This window comes from Hippopotamus amphibius, chromosome 1, assembly GCF_030028045.1.
Source record: "Hippopotamus amphibius kiboko isolate mHipAmp2 chromosome 1, mHipAmp2.hap2, whole genome shotgun sequence".
In the NCBI taxonomy this organism is placed as follows: Eukaryota; Metazoa; Chordata; class Mammalia; order Artiodactyla; family Hippopotamidae; genus Hippopotamus; species Hippopotamus amphibius.
The window spans coordinates 22474612-22490871 of NC_080186.1; the positions used below are offsets into that span (position 1 = coordinate 22474612).

The 16260-nt window shown below is 44.2% G+C and overlaps 1 protein-coding gene across 14 annotated transcripts in view; it reads left to right on the top strand.

Moving 5' to 3' along the window:
* EPB41 (erythrocyte membrane protein band 4.1) overlaps nucleotides 1-16260 on the top strand; it is a 168665-nt gene that overhangs the window by 3957 nt on the left and 148448 nt on the right. For 11 of the 14 annotated variants that reach the window (XM_057702809.1, XM_057702816.1, XM_057702800.1 and 8 more), the window contains exon 1: nucleotides 9347-9511. The exons of 2 other annotated variants lie outside the window; for them this stretch is intronic. The gene's annotated coding sequence lies outside the window, so the exon portion shown is untranslated. Of the gene's footprint in view, nucleotides 1-9346; nucleotides 9512-16260 lie in introns of those variants that run through there. One more of the 14 variants, XM_057702835.1, reaches the window with a different exon arrangement.

Sequence of the window (16260 nt, forward strand, 5' to 3'; positions counted from 1 at the left end):
CACTTATAAGTTGTGTGGCCTTCGGTCATTTCCCTTCTCTGAACCTCAGTTTCCACCTCAGTAAAATGGGGACAGCAGCTTCCTCACAGGGAAGGGCGGAGGCTTCGATGAGGTGATCCCCACATACAGCCTCGTACTGTGTCTGCATGTAATGGGTTCCCATCAAAAGCAGCTCTCCTGAAACCATCATGATTAGGACTCCTCGGTCTCCCTGGTCCCACCCACTGCGTCCTCCGCCTCTCCTGGCAGCCAGCTCTGGCCAACAAAGGAAGGAAAGGATTAAGAAACAAGCCCACATCTCCAGAGGGGTCCTGGCCCACCGCAGAGCTTGCTCCCTCCTGCACCTTGCCCTCCTTGGCCTCAGGCCCAAGGACACTCAGTCTTGAGGCCGGGGCTCTCCCCAACTCCCCACCCTAGAGGCCCCTGCCCGGCTAGAGGCCAAAGCCCGCAAAAAAGGGACAAAGATTTTGAAAACATGTAGGCTTTATTTTTCCCCTGGAAGCTGATAATCAGGCCCTTTTTTTCTGGATGATTGGGAGAGGAGTAAGTGTGATGTGCTGTATCTGTGGGAGGGCCCATAGTCTGGGCAGAACTGGATTCCTGAGCCTCTTGGATTTTACAGCAGAGGCTGGTGACCAAGTCCCTTTTGGTACAGATGCAGGAGCCTCAGATCAGAGCAGATGGCTGATAGCACATGGTCACACAGCAGGAACCTAGGTCTCCGGACCCTTTTTGCACTGTCCTGTGAATGGGTGTGATGTTGGCTATCATTTCACGTCCCTGATCCTCAGTTTCCTCTGCTGTAGAATGGGGCTGATTTTACTGTGAGGATTGGCAATAATGTAGATAAAGTGCTTAGTCCAGCACTTAGCACTGTGAGGCCTCAATTTAGGTAGCAACTGTTATTGCTGTTGTAAGTGCTGCCTCTGAGAACCTTCTTCTGCCCTACCTCTTCCCAGTCTAGGGAGATGGAGTATTTGATACAGTTTCTTGTTGAACAGATGACCCCCAATAAACTGGTTTTAAAGCCAGAGGCTCAGCATCTTTTGCTCCCCCCCCCCCACTTCCCCCTTCCTGGTTGGCTAGAACGCCTCACCCTCTGCCTGATTTTGGCCTCTGCCCTGGCCCATCTCTGCCCTCCTGGCACCAAGCCTGCATGGTCTCTCTTCCAGGAGCCACTTGAGGACAGAGTTTCCCTTCCACAGCCCCCTCTGATCAAATGCCACCACAAGCGCTTTGGAAAAGCAGATTCGGAAGGGTCTTGCATTCGGAGGTGGATTCTGAGTTCTCTGGAACTGTCTTCAGGGAGCCAAGACAACAATAAGACTTTTGCAGAGGCTGTGAAATAGGCCTAGAAGGGCAAACCTGGTCCACAGCCCCAAATGTGGAAGACTTGGGGCTTGGAGGGCTGTGGCCCTCCCCCAGTTCTTCCTGCCCTCTCTGAACCTGTTTTCTGATTTCTAAAAGGAAGGGGATAGATTGATGTCAGAGGTTTCTGCTAACATTAAAGGATTAAAAGAAGGGATTTGGGGGCCAAAAGAGCTCAGTTTAAATCCCAGCTTCACCACTGACCAGCTGTGGGACCTCTAGCAAGTTGTATTACCTCAGTTAGCTTTAGTTTTCTCACTTATAAAATGGGAAAAATATCAGTACCTTCACATAGGTACTTAAGGGCTAAATTAGATAATTCAGGTAGAGTACTCCGTCCATAGCTAGCACACTGGAATTGTTGTTGTTGTTATGCTAAGATTAGCAGAGACAAGAAGAAATCAGCCAAGGCCAGTTAGGAAGCAGTGCATGGAGGAGGCAGGGCTTGAGAACATCAGGATTCATCCATTCATTCATTCACTCAGCACATATGTATTCAGGATTTGCACAGACAGGGCATAGAGAAGAGGAGGAGGGAGGCTGGAGAAAGCTGGAGGCAAGCAGACCTGCCTAGTCTAGCTATCTGATGTGGGATCATTACTTCTCTTCTTTGGGTCTCATTCCCTCAACTGTAAAGTGGTGAGAAAAGTGAGCATAATCCTTACCTCCAGAATTGTCCCAAGATGTAAGAGAGTTCAGCTACACAGGGGGTGATCAGTCTGTCTGATGCCTTTCCTCTGCCAGCTCTGTTAATGACAAGAGGTATGATCTCAGGCAGCAAGTCCTTGAATCCACCAGCCACCTTTCCACCCCAGGGCCTTTGCACTTGCTGGTCCTTTGACCTGGAACACTTTACCCCCAGATCCTCTCATGACTTGTTCTCTCATCTCCTTATTTTTTTTTGTTCAAATGTCACCCGCTCAGTAAGGCCTTTCCTGACTACACTATTAAACAATGTGACACCACAACACCAACACTCCCTATCCTCCCTCCTGGCTTATTTTTCTTCACAGCACTTATCAGTCTTTTCTTTTTCTTTTTTAAAAAATATTTATACATATCTTTATTTTTTTGGCTTCATTGGGTCTTAGTTGCGGCACGCAGGATCTTTTGTTGTGGTGCGCTGGCTCTTCCTTGTGGCACGTGGGCTTCTCTCTAGTCGTGGTGCGCGGGTTCCAGGACCCATGGGCTCTGTAGTTGTGGTGCTTGGGTTAAGTTGCTCGGAGGCATGTGGGGTGTTAGTTCTCCAACCGGGGATCGAACCTGTGTCCCCTGCATTGGAAGGCAGAGTCTTTACCACTGGACCACCTGGGAAGTCCCAGCTCTTTATCAGTCTTTGACATACAGTATCTTATGGAATAATATTTGCTTATTATTTGTCTCCCCCCACTGGAATGAAAACTCAGTGACAATGTTGATATTTGTCTGTCTTGTTCAATGTTATATCCCCTGTACCTAGAAGAGTGTGTGGTTCATAGCAAGTGCTCAATAAATATTTCTGGAGTGACTTCATGAATAACTGAAGCCTCTTCTCTCTGGGTTGAGCACTGTTCTGAGCACACACACACACAGTAGATTCTCAATAAATAATTGCATGTGTGGTCATCATCCTCTCCATTTGCCAGATAACACTTTGGTTGGGTCAGCCCTGAAGCCCTTTAGCTTCTGACATTTTCTGCCAGGGCATCAGTTTCGGTTGGAATGCCCAAATCTTTTGTTCCTGAGTCTGAGCTATGCAGAATTTCTAGTTGGGACTGTTTGGCTGTTGGGCCCACATGGTTATTATGTCATTATTCGTAATTAGCACTTAGGCCCAGAGTATTGAGCTTTTTGTTTTTCAGCACAAATCATAAGCAGAGAGCTGTGCTAGCCAGCCAGGGCCCAGGCCTGGAGTGTCTTCCTCTATAACTATTCCCTTCCCGGCTATCGGTCCACGGCTTAGGGAGTCCGTGAGAGAGGTGCCCAAAGCTAGGGGCACTTGCGTGACCAGCTCAATTGCTATCTTCCCCAGGCAGTATTCTAGAAAGTTTCTTTTCCCTTACACCCTGGGCTCTCCATGCCTGGCCTGGTTTAGCAGGGGGTCCCCATGATCCTGGGAGAGCTTGGTATAGTTTCCAGAGGTCCAGGTCACAGGGGCATTTTCTGGTGCCCAGGATTCAGGTATTATGGGTAGAGGACGTAACCCCGTATTGAAGACTCAGGAGCCTGGGTTCAAGTCCCTGCTTAGCTGCTGAGCTGTTGCTGCCCCGTGTGACCCCCTGGGTAGGTCCCTCCATTTGATTGGTGTGGAAATGGGAGCCCAGAGAGGGTGTAATGGATGAATGTTTGCGTTCCGCCCATCGAAGGCTTAATCCCAATGTGATGGTATTCCGAGCTGGGGCCTTTGGGAAGTGATTAGGGTTAGATGAGGTCATGAGGGAGGGGCCCTCATGATGGGATTAGTTTCCTTATGGACATAAGGGACACCAGTGAGCTCCGCCTCTCTCTGCCATGTGAGGACATGAGAAGAGGTGGCTGTCTGCAAGCCAGGTAGAGAGCTCTCACCAGAATGTGACCAGGGTGGCACCCTGATCTTGGACTTGCAGCCTCTAGAACTGTGAGAATATAAATTTCCGTTGCTTAAGCCACCCCGTCTATGGCATTTTGTTAAGGCAGCCTGAGCTGACTAAGAGGGAGGGTAAGTGACTTGCCCAGAGTTCCACGCAGTGAACTTATTGCAGAACTGAGGTTGGACTTATTTGTACTCCCTTCTCTTTTTCCCGTTGGAACCACTCCCAGTCAGTGGAAGGCTTAGAAATGGAGACTAGCCGAATGCTAGACAGGCAGCTCAGGAACTGTCCTGCTACAGCAGCTCTGGAGGATCTTAGGGCAAGTCAAACCTGGCCATTGCTGGCTACCCAGTCTCCTCCTGCTTCCCTATAGCTCCTCCTCTGCCCTCTTCCAGGGGAGGGTTGGGCCAGGCTGACTTTAGCAGGTTTAGAAGGGGCTTAGCTAGATGGTGGCACTGAGCCTGCTTCTTGGGAAACCCTCTGGGCCTAGAGGGTTCGCTGCCTGAGGGAGAGAGAATTAGTGGGTTAAGCTTGAGTGAGCTGGAGGCTTGCTGGGTCAGGGCCATTAGGCTCACTCCAGCTGGTCAGAGAAGGGGGTTGGGGAGGGTCATGGGAGGTCAGATCCTTGGGTCCCTCCTTGAATATCTCAGGGCTCCAATCAGAAGCAGCCACAACAGCCTTTCCCTGGGGTCTTGAGACAGATGTCGATGGTGCTCCTTCATCTCATTTCCAAAGTGCTTTCCTGAAAGTGATATGAAAGCAGTGTGGAGCAGAGGACAGTGGTAACAGATGGACTTAGTTTAAACTGTGTGACATTGGGCAAATCACCTAATGTTTCTAGACTGTAGTTTCTTCAACTGTAATTGAGGCTAATAACACTTTGCAGGGCTGCTATGAGGCTAAATGCATTAATGCATATAAAGTATTCAGTACGTGCCTGGCACATAGTAAATACCTAATAAATGTAATGGTCATTATTTTTAATAATAAGTTATTTCTAAGATCCCTTCCGGTTCAGACAGTCCTAGGTTTTATGGCTGTACAATTTAGCTTGGCCTCCAGCTTTGGACGAGAAATGTGGCTGGACCTAGAAGAAGGCAGTGAACAGAAACTGTAGTAGGAGGTCAGAAAACTTGGGTTCAAGTTTGGGCTCTGCCACCTCTGTGCTATATGACCTTGGGCAAGTCTCTTCCAGCTTCTGGACCCATTTCCCAGTATGTTTAAAAGCAGCTTGGGCTTGATGATCTCTAAGGGCCTATCCAGTCCTAACATTTTGTGAATCTAGAGGCTTAAAGGAATACCTTATTAACTGTCCACTGGATCCTCTTTTACAATTTCAACTTCCTTCCCTTCTGCCCCTTGTTTCTTGAAGTGTCTTCACAGCAGAAAAGATATAACTTGCCAACTCCAATATGTGTATTTTAATCATGTTTAGTTGTTTTGCTTTTACTGTGCACAGGGAACTCTTTAAAACAGAGCCTAATGCAATTTTTGTAAGCAAAGTATATTCTATCAAAGAGGCCAAAACAAGCTCCGTGTTTTCAAATGTGAAAGAATATTCATTCACGGTATTGTCTTTCATTGCATCTGCTGATTTCTTTTGCTTTTATCTCAAAAATGACCAGCACAGGCAGCATGCTATAATTTAAAAAAATGTGCTGCAATCAATGCATTCTAAAAAAAAAAATCATGGGTATTATTTAGATAAAAGGATATTTGTCAAGTATATAAGAGAAATGAGAAAAAAAAGAAAAAAGAAATAAAAAGAGAGAAAAATGTCTAACATTTAGGTTTAATTAAATTATGGTACATCCACTTGAGGGCACTGTGGATGTCAGAATATATTATCAGGAGCAAAAAATTGGTTCTGAAACAATATGATCTAAATTTTAAAAAAGCACTAGGCTGAACCATACGCAATTGTTGATATTTGACCCTTTTAACCTATAAAATCGTCAATTTCATATGACAATATATATAAACAAAAAAGTGTATCTGTCAGGAGAGGTACTAGAAGGGAAATCTTCCACCAAAATACTGATGGTAGTTATTTCTGATTGATGGCTTTATGTTGATTAAAATTTTTTCGTATTTAACTGTATTTTCTGTGAACAATGCAAGTATTACTACTAAAAATAATCCCCTAGAAAGGCATACCACTGTAAAAGCAGCAATTTTTCCACCCTGTTATAGCTTGTTTGATTTATCATTTGTGTTTAAAAGGTCCAAAATGACTGCAATTTTATTACCATGGGCTGGATGGAAAGCTCACCCTTCAGGTACTTTTGGTACCAGGATTGGTTTTTATTCAGTAGTGACTGTTCAGAATACTTTGCTGGTGGGCCCAGCTTTTCAAAGCCCTCTTCATCTCTTGCCACCCCCTACAACCGACAAATGTTTTCCATGAGCCCTATCACTGGGGCTTCAGGCCAGCTGTGTCCCTAATCCGCCCACGTCCCAGATTTGGGAATGGTTCAGACTCCAACTGTTCCCCCACCCTACCCCTGCTTTCTTCCAATCTCATCTCTTCCAGGTCATTGGAGGCCCCATCTACCCTCCCTGGCCTTCCCCCCCTGGTCAGCACCTAATTTCACTATCTAATTTCACCCTCTTCTGTGCAGCTGGTGTTTGCTTTTTGCTGGAACTCAGTTTGCAGTGGGGAAGGATTAGGACCCTTTCATGCTGTCTTTTTTCTTTTTTGTTTTGTTTTTTTCCTTAGTGCCCTTGACCGCTCCAGGGGCTGAGAGGCAGCTTGCAGGACCTGTATTCCCTAGGAAGGAACAGGAGGGGTGGTGAGGGAGGCAGTGGTGGGCTCAGCTGGCAGGCGGGATTAAGATGGCCCCTAGAGACCCCATCCTGGGGTTTGGAGCATGGCACAGCCACCACCCAGACGTGAGCATAGAGCAGCAGGCAGGGAGGGAGCTGAGTTTCTTCCTAGGAAATTAGCTTCAGAGATGGTGCTTGGGACCTTTACCCTGTACTCAATGGAAGCCTCTGCAGGGTGAGCTGGGACCGGATGTCTGGTTGGCAGATGGGCACAGGAGTAAGGGTAGTTTCTCTGCCTTTGGACTAGGCGTTACTTTTCCTCTCATCCCCTACTATGTGTTGGGCCCTGCTATACTCAAGGATCTGGCACTTAGCCTAGCAGGTGATGGTGTGTACCTAACTAATAACAAAAATCCCTCATGTGTGGGTAGTACTTTACAGTTTACAAAGCCCTTTCATCTCTAGGCTAAGAATTAAAAGCCAGGACTGGATTTTAAATCTTGAAGAGTCTAAAGCCTGTTCCAACAGTTTTTTGTGTGGTGTTGCACGGCACTCTGCATTTGAGTGGTTTACATCTGCCTTGTCTGGCTGTTTTCTGCTAGGCTAAGATCCCCACTTTTTTTTTCCAGGGTGATGATTATTAAATACTACACACACCTAATGAAGCCTCTTTAAACACGGTGTGTCATTGCCTAGCACTTCATGGCATACAGAATACTGGTTTTCATGAATCTGTATTTGCTGGATAACACGGTGTTGGTAGTGGTGAGCTGTCTTGTGATTGATCTTCAGGATTTATCCTTCATGGCAACAGATTTCCAGGTCTGATAGGCGAAGGAAGCCTCTGAGTCACAGAGGTGGTAGAGCTAGAGCTCCTGAACCTGAGGACCTGAGGCAGAGGATCAGAATACTCAAGAACAGGTGCTTCACCCCTAGTACACAGAATGACCTTGGCCAAGTCACCTGACCTAAGCCTCAGCTTCCTTATATATAACATGGGGATAAGTCATTCACTCGTTCAGCAAATATTTATTGAGTGTGCACTGTTTTGGGAGATAAACAAGAAGACAAAGTCCCTGCCCTCCTGGAGCTTGTAGTCTAATGAGTCTAAACTGCAGCAGTTTATTGAGAGGGACAAATAAATAAATAAATATATAGTAGAAAGTCAGGTAGAAGTGCCATGAAACAAAATTAAAGCAGGGCAAGGGTGTGTAAGTGGAGGCTGTTTTAGAGTAGTCAGGTGGTCCTCAAGGGTCTCTTAGGATGTTTCAAACAGATAACCATGTAATGTGCTTAGCTTGGGTGCTGGCAATTGAGTGCTTACCAAATATATTATTATTATGTCAGAGCCCCACACCTCTCAGTCCATATTTTAGTCTCCAAATAGCAGTAATAATTAACACGTAGGTAGATCTTCCTGTGAGCTAGGCACTGTTCTAAGCCTTTTACATATTTTAACTCATTTAACTTTTACAGTAACTCTTATGAGGTAGGAATTGTTCTTGTCCCCTTTTATGGGTCAGAAACAAGCATAGAGTAGCCCGAACAACTAGAGAGACTGAAATTGAACTCAGTCTGTTTCTAGAGGCCCAGCTAAGCTGTGAGGGGGCTGTGATTAGCTAGGAGGAGACAGTTTAGCTGGCATGTACAGCCTCCGATGTCAGATTGCCTGACTTCTTATCCTGGCAGGTCTAAGCCTCTCTGCTTGGGTTTCTTCATCTCTAAAATGGGAATACCAGAACTATCTTACCTTATAGGGACCATGCTTAAATCAGAGCCTTCTTTCTGCTCACCTGTTCAGATACCAGCCTGGCAGAGCATGTGAAGGTTCAAGGGGCCTCTGAAACTAATGAAAGGAAATAACACCACATCAGGCAATTAATTGTCAGAGCAACCCTAAGTTCAGCTGGAGACCAGACTTCCGAAGCCAAGTTTTCACGATTTTGAGGGAGCCACGGCAGAATTAAGAGACCTGTAAATGCAGAAGACAGCTGAAATCTTGGCGTGGCCGCAACACTCAGCATCCATTTCAGGCCTTACACAGCTGCCAGTAGAGGTAAAGTCTCATCGAATGTCAGGGTCGGAATGGCGCCTAGAGACGCCAAGTTAGTAGATGGGGAAACTGAGGCCCAGAAAAGCTGAATGACTTACCCAAGGTCACTAGGGGCATTTGGGGGAGTCAGCGTGAGTAGCTTGGGAGTAACTTTCAAGTCTCAGACCCTTCCCTGGCCCTCCTCGGGGAGTGGAGAGGGGGGAAGGGCGTCACTGTCGTCCAGGGCAGTAGCTTACTACGTTCCCCACGTGGGTACCGCAAGGGCCAGAAACACGCGGACCCGAGAGCGGGTTCCACCTGCGCCTGCGCACACGCGGCCAGCCCCTTGCCTTTCCCCCTCTTTTTCTTTCCCCTCCCCTCTCCTTACCGGCCTAGAGGAGGGGGGAACGAGAGGAGCCAGAACTTGGCCTCAGCCAATGGGTTGGCGGGCCGCGGGGCCGGCCCCCTCCTTCCCTCCGGCGCCGTCCAATAGAAATTTACTACAATGTTGTGGCGAATTGAGGGGGAGGGGCGTGCGGGGCGGGCTGGCTGCGGGCCGGGCCGGCCTCGCCTCGCGGAGGGAAGGCGGGAGGGCGCGCGCCGGGGCCGCCTGCTCGCTCCCTCCCTCGCTCGCTCGCTCCCTCCCTCCGCCGGTGGGTTAGTCAGTCAGTCCGCCAGCAGCCCGCGGGCCAGCGAGCCGCAGAGGGCCGAGCCTCGGACGCCGGCGCCTCCTCCTGCCATTGTTCGTCTGGCGGCTGCAGAGGCGGGCGCGGGAGCCCGGGCCCCGGAGCCACCGGTGAGGCTAGGCGGCGGCAGCGCGCGAGTGGAGCTGGGGTGGGGGGCGCGGAGCTGTCCCCGAGGGGACGGTCCTGGAGGCCGCGGCGGCGCCGCAGCCTCTTTGTCTCCAGCCCCCCGCAGGCCCGGGCCGGGGGCGCGGGCTCCACGGCCTCCGCACGCCCTCCGCACGCCGGCGGCCGAGGGGCTGGAGCCGGGACGCTGCCGGCCTGAGGGGAAGGAGGCGGGGGTGGCGCTGGGGGAGCGCTTGAAAGTTAGGCTCGGGGTGCATTTTTGACGAGGGGAAATCGGTACCGTCTGGTCTGTCAGTCATGGTGCCGCGGGCTGGAGCCCTGGAAGGAAACCAGTGGGGGCGAGTCGCAGGTTTCGGGTGGCGAAGGTGTGGGGTGCCGCCGCAGAGCGGTTTCTCGGTGACGGAGGGGGCTGGGCGGTCTGGAGAAGTCGGGCGCGATGAGAGGGGCGGAGGGGGCCCTGCAAGGACTTTAAGGCCTTCCCGCCATAGACACCCACATCACTGAAAGAAGAATCCCTCACACCCGAGGGCTCTATGCTCTCCCGCCGAGTCTTCCCGGGCCCCAGGGACCAAAGGGTTAAGTCGATTCCCTTAGCGTCGTGACCTCCTTTTCCAGTTCGTGCATCTGGCGGCTTGGACGTATTTCCTCCTGCTCGCTGGGCTGCCTTTACCTGCGGAGAGGCTGGATCTAGGCTCGCCCTCCGCGGTGCAGCCCCAGGCTGCTGTTCCTGGTGGGGGTTTGCCAGAACAGGTTTATTCTTCCCAGGAACGGGCGTTCTCTGGAGGGAGAAAGTCATCTCACGTGAAACAAATTGCTGACGGATTGGTTTCTGGGCACATGATAGCGACTGTCATCCTGTTGTTCCTCTAACTGTACCAACCATAAATGACTAGTCTGTGGAGACTTGTCGTTTTTTGGCATGTATTGCTGATTAGGAGTTAGGTGGTTTTTTTTTTTCTTGAGAGATGCCGAGCCTTTTTTTAGTAGTCTGGGTGATTTCACAGCTGCTATTCTGTTCTTTCTGTTTTTAGAGAAGATTGCAAGAAATGGTTATGTCTTCTGTCTTGCATCTTATAGTGAATTTATACTCTCTTGAGGATACATACTGTACCCATTGCTGTTACTCATTATTGTTTTCTGTCTCTCAGTCTTGGCAATATTTTTTACTGTTTAAATCAAATATATTTACATATATATGCTATATGTATTGTAAATATCTTCTTTATATAATTCTTCTCATCCCAGTTTTGTTGTGTAGCTGTAACTCTTACTTTTTATGGAAACTTGATGTACTCTTCATTTCCCTTTTCTGTAAGTTGGAAACATAATAAATTCTTTGCCAGCTGACCAATTTTGGTTTTATAAAATAGTTTCTTGGGTGTTATTAATATAATCTATATGGAGTACAGAGCAGAATGTATGGCACACAATAAGCACTCAATAAATGACATATTAAAGAAATGAATATAACCACCGAACATTGCCTTGGTATCAAGGTGCTAATTCAGAGTGCTTTCTATGGGAAGGTTATAATTATAGCGTTATTCATATCCCTGGGGAAACTGAAGTCGGGTATGTCTTTCCCACTATTAAAAGTGAATTTACCTGCAACTGCAGGCTAACCTTCTGATTCCTCTTTCTTCTAGTAACAAAACTACACTTTTTCCCCTTGCATAATTGAATTCAGGCTTACAAATAAATGATTTTAATCTTTAGGCCTCACTGAAATTCTCCCAACATTTACACCAGTGTTTTACACCAAATGTCTTTTAGGTAAAGTCCTTGCACAATGTGGCCCTAGTCTACCTTGCTACCTTTATTCTCTTTATTACTTGTATTTTCCAACCAAAAAGAACTGCTCAGTAATAACCCATGCTTTCCCATCTCTGTACCTTTGGCCATGAGGTTCCATCTATGCTTGTCATATATATATTCCTTCTGACAGTTTTCAGTTCTCTTAAAAATGTTCCATATTAGTAATTTGACGTGTGGGGAAAATTTCCCTATGTGAAAGGAACTTGCTGGAATTTTTTGTTTTATTTTGAGTTTTCTTTGAGCTTCATTAATATGGCCAGCCAGTTGAATTTTAACTGTTTGTTAAAAGGATTTAGGTCCTAAGTGCCCCATCAATGTGTGCAGCCCTTAGTGGTAAATGATGGCTGATGGTAGATTAAGAAAACCGCTTAGGCTTCCGTTCTACTCAGAGCTAAGAACTCCACTAATTGACAAGTTTAACACCTGGAAACTCTGGCTGTCAGCAAATAGACTAAACTAATAGAAGAAAGTTTTATCTTTTAGGTGGGTTTCTGCTTGCTTTCTACATCTCTTTCTTGGTGGTCTAAGGGCCAACATTTCCTTAAAGTTTGTTAAACACTCAAGTCCTGTTTATTGTATCCAAGTATTAGATATGGTAAAAAAGCCTATTTTTTTGGCTGCACTGCAAGGCGTGTGGGATCTTAGTTCCCCAACCAGGGATCAAACCTGTGCCCTGTGCATCATTGAGAGCGTGGAGTCTTAACCACTGGATCCCCAGGAAGTCCCATATGCAGCTTGAGTTTAACATTTTTGGAAAGTACAGAGTGAGCTTTCCATTTTATTCCTTAGTTTATGGTTTTAATTTTATACAGATTCATTTTATGGGAGACAGTGTGCTTACAGTGCTGTTTGATTTCTTTTCTGCTACTCCTAAGAAAGCTTCAGAGTTAAGCTTGTCAGAAGCATTGCCGGAAAGTCACAGGATTCTTGAATTCTCTGCAGATACTTTGGTATGCTTATCAGTAGGTTGTGTTTTCAAATGTGCAGTTTGTGATTTGTGATGTGAGTGATAGGGCTTGCTTATATTGTTTTCTGAATGTCCAAATCTAATTTGATATTGGTGATCTGATTTTATAAGTTGAGAATATTAGTGCCTATCAGGGGGCTGAATGTGGTTCTGAAATGAAGAGGAGTGTATGTTTAGATCACAATCTGTTTCCTTGTTATCTAAGAAGCAGGTCAGTGCAAGTGCTGCCAGTGTATTTTTCCAAGAGTCTCGTGAAATTCGTGATTGGTCACATGCATATTCAGATGCAGATTCATTGCTACCCCTAAAGGACTTGTTTTTTTCCCCTACTGCTTGAGCGTAGAATCACCTTATTTTGTTTGTGAGCTAAACAATAATAATTCGAACAACTTTTTTCTTAAGAACAACTTTGATTTTTTCCTCTGAATAAAGCCCTCCAAAATTAAACTTTTGAAAACTTTTAAAAGAGGCCTCTGAATTGATCAGTTACGGGTCTTATTGTTGTAGAGAATCTAGAATCATTGGAAGGTGATTGATTCAGTGCATTTGTAATAGCATTTAGTTAGAGAAGAGCCAGATTCCAAATATATATGTCAATTTTTGTTGTTTATTTAAGTTGGTATGTCACTGGTGGCTTACTTTGTGTCCTTTTTATGAGTGGGTTCATGGTGTGCTCAGTAAAATGCAGTGTAACAAAACTCTGGTGTATAACCTGGGTTAGATTAGTGTTTTGCTGCTATTTAATGAATACACAGGGAGAAGGATAAAAGAGGTTAGCAGTGAACACTATTCAGAAATCGGAGGTGTTGGGAAGGAGAAGTTTGATGTTTTATTTTGAGTGCTGATCTTGCTTAGAATTAACTACCTCACTGACACTACTTCAAATGTTGGTTTTAGGAAAGTTTAGTGGGAGAATCTGATTATGATGAAAGTCTGTTTACACTTATTTTTGCTAATTACTTTTATTTAAGTGGGATTGTACCCGCCTTGAAGGATTTGAAAATAAATTGTCTGCTTTTTGAACTTTAAGGAAAAGCAACATTCCATGGTGTGGCCAGTACAACTCAAGGAATGACTTGGAGAGACTTTAATACACCTTACCCCCTAATTTTCATCAGCTTCCCCCAAAGTCACCCTAAATAAATATGCTACCCCTCAAAGCCCCTTTCAAATAGAAATTCCAGAGCCATTCTGGCATCATGTTTATTTTATTATTTATTTCATTCTTTATTATTTTATTATTGCATTTATTAAGACCAATTCTCATTTTGCAGTTATCTCTTGATTATCTCCAACATAAATCCATGTGGATTAAATGGTAATTGTGTATTGAATTGCTACTCTCTTCCTTCCATGACTGAGGGCTCCTTGGGTCATTTCCACCCAATTAATCTAGGCTCTCTTCTGTCTTTCTCAACTCTCAGGGCAATGTCTATTTGTAGACATTAACATTGTTTCTGAGCTATGCGGAGCAGAGCTTGGATAGGGTTAATGAAATCTTGGCAGAGTGGGTAGGAAGAGGCAAGATTGTCTGATAGAATAGATAGGAACTATGATTAAATATTTATAATGATAAAATTGGAAGAAGCGGTAGATGCTCTATTAATATTATTATCTAATTCTATTCTATCTACATTCAAGGTATATCTACAATTCTATATTATAGTTGACCCTTAATGCAGGGGTTAGGGGTGCTGACCCTCCGTGCAGCTGAAAATCCATATGTAACTTATAGTTGAGCCTTCATGTATGTGGTTCTTCCATGTATATGGTTCTATCTGTGAGGATTCAACCAGCCTTGGATGATGTACTGTAGTATTTACTACTGAAAAAAATCAATGTATACGTGAACCTGCACAGTTCAAACCCCTGTTATTCAAGGGTCAACTGTATTATCTAATAATATTACCTATTAATAGAGACGGGAACATCTCAGTTTCTTCATGGAAATAAATGAAAATAATAAGATAAAATAAAACAGGGTATAATGTATACTCCTGTAGTTAATTGTGATTTATAAATACAACCTGTCTGCTCCTTGTGCCTTCCATCCTCTATAAAAATCCAAATAAACTTTTTAGTAGGCCCTTTATATGTCTGAATTGTAACACTGGACACAACATAGACTGAGGTTTAGTCACTTTATACATTAATATTCACTCAGATCCTTCAATATTATATTTTGATAGCATTAAAGCATTATAAAGTTGTGATATAAAAGTTTTGAGTGAGAAACTGATTTAACAACATTAAAGCATAGGATTATTTTGAATGGGTTAAATTTAAGCCTGTGACCCACAAGTGTAACAGAAATGTATACTTTTGGTAATTTATGAATACGTAGTACTATACCAAGGTTCAGTTGTGATTGCTGTTCAAATATTATTTAATGCTTACATAAATTAAGTAACCCTATTAGAATCGTTTTAATACAATGGGATCTTAATAGTATGTCTTTGAGTATATCATCTTATAAAGAAATGCTATTTTAATTTATATGTCAGGCATGTATTTCAATTAACCAGTTTGAAATTCTACATAATATTCAAGTGAAAAGTGTTTCACCTTGATAATGCACTTGGTACAGATTTTTTGAAATTCGTTTCCCCTGATGGTTTTGACCATATGGACACAGGCAGAACTGTCAAGAGCTCCAAGGATTTAAGCCCTCAAATTTTACCTGCCAAGCATTTCATCATGCAGTAGGGACACATGGAAGGCAGCTTAAAGTGAAGGCTCTTTTTTTTTTTTTTTTTTGCTACCACCCACTTGCAGTTTCTTGCCCTTTTATCATTTGTAATGATTCAGAGAATCGACACAGTTGCTAACTTACTACCTTCAGAGTCCTGTGAATCTTGATGGTATTATATAATTATATAAACCTTTTGCATGGTGTCATATGATGTTGTATATATGTCCTCCCACACATGTGTCTTTAGAGTAATTTCTTTCCATCTGGTGTTGGAAATGAGCTCTTTGTGAGGTTATTTTTAAATCTTCAAGCTTTCTGGCATCCTCAACACTTGAAATAACACAATTACTTTTGAAGGCAAGAAAATCCACATAGTATATTTAGTGGTTTTTTTCCCAGTAAAAATGTGAATAGTATTTTATTTTAAAAATCATATCCTGCATTCCAAACAGGCAAAACATGTGCTTTATGTTTAGATTGTCTCCAGATAATTTTGTTAGTAGGAAATAATCAATCAGTTGTTGCCAAGTAGATAAAGTAAAGAAGGAGTTAAGGGAAAGGATGCCAAGAATAAGAAAACTGTTAGAAGAAAGAGGTTTCAAACATATTTTATTCTCTGAAGGTTTATTGGAATCCTATTCTGAACTCTTACAGCATTTATTTGTTATGTACCAAATTTGTCATGTGTTGCTTTATATTGCACATAAAACTGGTGTTTCCCAGTAAAATTGTCAGCTTCTGGAGGGCAGAGGGTCAATATCATGTCTTTCATTGCCTTCCCCATCCCCCCAAACACAGATATTACTTAGTACAGTAGCTAGATATATAACATATATAACATAGATATATAACATAAGGGATATCCTAGACATGTGTAGTGAGAATGTGAATTCCAGGATAATTAAGATTTAAGGCCTGATTATAATCTCACTGCTTCTGATTGCCTCTCTGTGTATGTGTATCATGTTTTCTTGGAAGTAAGTTACAGATATCATGACAATTTACTCCTAAAATACTTCCATATCTCCCAAGAATAAAGACATTATTCTACACAGGCACAATACCATTATCATAATTAAGAAAATTAACAATATTTACATAACAACAACCAATATCCAGTCCATGTTTTTAAAAGATTGTTGTCATCTACTCAGAAAGATTTATCCAATAATTTTTTTTCCTCCAGATGCTATTTTTGTTGACTTCTCTTTGCTAGTTGTATTATCTCTAACATGACTGCTAATGAACACTGGTTAACAAGA